Source organism: Stegostoma tigrinum, unplaced genomic scaffold (assembly GCF_030684315.1).
Source record: "Stegostoma tigrinum isolate sSteTig4 unplaced genomic scaffold, sSteTig4.hap1 scaffold_493, whole genome shotgun sequence".
Classification (NCBI taxonomy): Eukaryota; Metazoa; Chordata; class Chondrichthyes; order Orectolobiformes; family Stegostomatidae; genus Stegostoma; species Stegostoma tigrinum.
The window spans coordinates 34416-36692 of NW_026728423.1; the positions used below are offsets into that span (position 1 = coordinate 34416).

General features: G+C 48.9%; 1 protein-coding gene across 1 annotated transcript in view; it reads right to left on the reverse strand.

Moving 5' to 3' along the window:
- Positions 1-1001, reverse strand: part of LOC125448295 (uncharacterized) — a 6744-nt gene extending 5743 nt beyond the window's left edge. Inside the window, exon 1 of the mRNA XM_059644091.1 lies at positions 1-1001. This exon is cut by the window's left edge and continues 683 nt beyond it. The gene's annotated coding sequence lies outside the window, so the exon portion shown is untranslated.
- Positions 1002-2277: the final 1276 nt, after the last annotated feature.

The following is a 2277-nucleotide window of genomic DNA, read 5'->3' on the forward strand; positions in this document are numbered from 1 at the left end:
TGCACACACTGTCTCTCAGAGAGAGAGAGGAATGCACACACTCAATCTCAGAGAGAGAGACAGAGAGAGAGAGAGAGAAGTGCAGAGATATTGGGAACTGCAGATGCTGGAGAATCCAAGATAACAAAGTGTGGAGCTGGATGGACACAGCAGGCCCAGCAGCATCTCAGGAGCACAAAAGCTGATGTTTCGGGCCTAGATCCTTCATCAAAGAGGGGGATGGGGAGAGGGTTCTGAAATAAATAGGGAGAGAGGGGGAGGCGGACCGAAGAAGGATAGAGGAGAAGATAGGTGGAGAGGAGAGTATAGTTGGGGAGGTGGGAAGGGGATAGGTCAGTCTGGGGAGGACGGACAGGTCAAGGAGGTGGGATGAGGTTAGTAGGTAGGAAATGGAGGTGCGGCTTGAGGTGGGAGGAGGGAATAGGTGAGAGGAAGAACAGGTTGGGGGGCAGGGACGAGCTGGGCTGGTTTTGTGATGCAGTCGGGGGAGGGGATGAGCTGGGCTGGTTTTGGGATGCAGTGGGGCAGGGGGGATTTTGAAGCTTGTGAAATCCACATTGATACCATTGGGCTGCAGGGTTCCCAAGCGGAATATGAGTTGCTGTTCCTGCAACCTTCGGGTGGCATCATTGTGGCACTGCAGGAGGCCCATGATGCACATGTCATCTGATGAATGGGAGGGGGGAGTGGAAATGGTTTGCGACTGGGAGGAGCAGTTGTTTGTTGCGAACCGAGCGGAGGTGTTCTGCAAAGCGGTCCCCAAGCCTCTGCTTGGTTTCCCCAATGTAGAGAGATCCACACCGAGTACAGTGGGTCCGTGAGAAAGAAAATCACACACACTCTCTCTCAGATAGACAGAGTCTCAGAAAGAGAAATGCACACACTCAATCTCAGAGAGAGAGAGAAATGCACACATTCTGACTCAGAGAGAGAGAGAGGTGCACATACTGACTCAGAGAGAGAGAGAAATGCACACTGTTTCACAGAGAGAGAAATGCACACACTCTCAGAGACAGGCAAGAGAAAGGTGCACGCTCTGACTCAGAGAGAGAAATGCACACAGTTTCTCAGAGAGAGAAATGCATACACTGTTTCTCAGAGAGAGAAATGCACACACTGTTTCTCAGAGAGAGAGAGGTGCACGCACTGACTCTCAGAGGAGAGAGAAATATACACTGTTTCTCAGAGAGAGTGAGAGAGAGAGGTGCAGGCACTGACTCTGAGAGGAGAGAGAAATGCACACACTGTTTCTCAGAGAGAGAGAAATGCACACACTGTTTCTCAGAGAGAGAGAAATGCACACACTGTTTCTCAGAGAGAGAAATGCACACACTGTTTCTCAGAGAGAGAGAAATGCACACACTTGTTTCTCAGAGAGAGAAATGCACACACTGTTTCTCAGAGAGAGAGAGAAATGCACACACTGTTTCTCAGAGACAGAGAAATGCACACAGTTTCTCAGAGAGAGAGAAATGCACACACTGTTTCTCATAGAGATGCACACACTGACTCTCAGAGGAGGGAGAAATGCACACACTGTTTCTCAGAGAGAGAAATGCATACACTTTCTCAGAGAGAGAGAAATGCACACACTTTCTCAGAGAGAGAGGTGCAGGCACTGACTCTCAGAGAAGGAGAGAGAAATGCACACACTCTCTCTCAGAGACAGAGAGTGAAAGATACACACTGACACAGAGAGACATGCACCCTTTCTCAGAGAGAGAGAGATGCACGCACTGAGTCTCAGTGAGAGAGGGAGAAATGCACACACTGTTTCTCAGAGAGAGAGAAATGCACACACTGTTTCTCAGAGAGAGAAATGCACACACTGTTTCTCAGAGAGAGAGAAATGCACACAGTTTCTCAGAGAGAGAGAAATGCACACAGTGTTTCTCAGAGAGAGAGAAATGCACACAGTTTCTCAGAGAGAGAGAGAAATGCACACAGTTTCTCAGAGAGAGAGAAATGCACACACTGTTTCTCAGAGAGAGAATTGCATACACTGTTTCTCAAAGAGAGAGAGAGAGGTGCAGGCACTGACTCTCAGAGGAGAGAGAAATGCACACACTCTCTCTCAGAGACAGAGAGTGAAAGATACACACTGACTCAGAGAGACATGCACCCTTTCTCAGAGAGAGAGAGATGCACGCACTGAGTCTCAGAGAGAGAGGGAGAAATGCACACACTGTTTCTCAGAGAGAGAGAAATGCACACACTGTTTCTCAGAGAGAGAGAGGTGCACGCACTGACTCTCAGAGGAGAGAGAAATGCACGCAC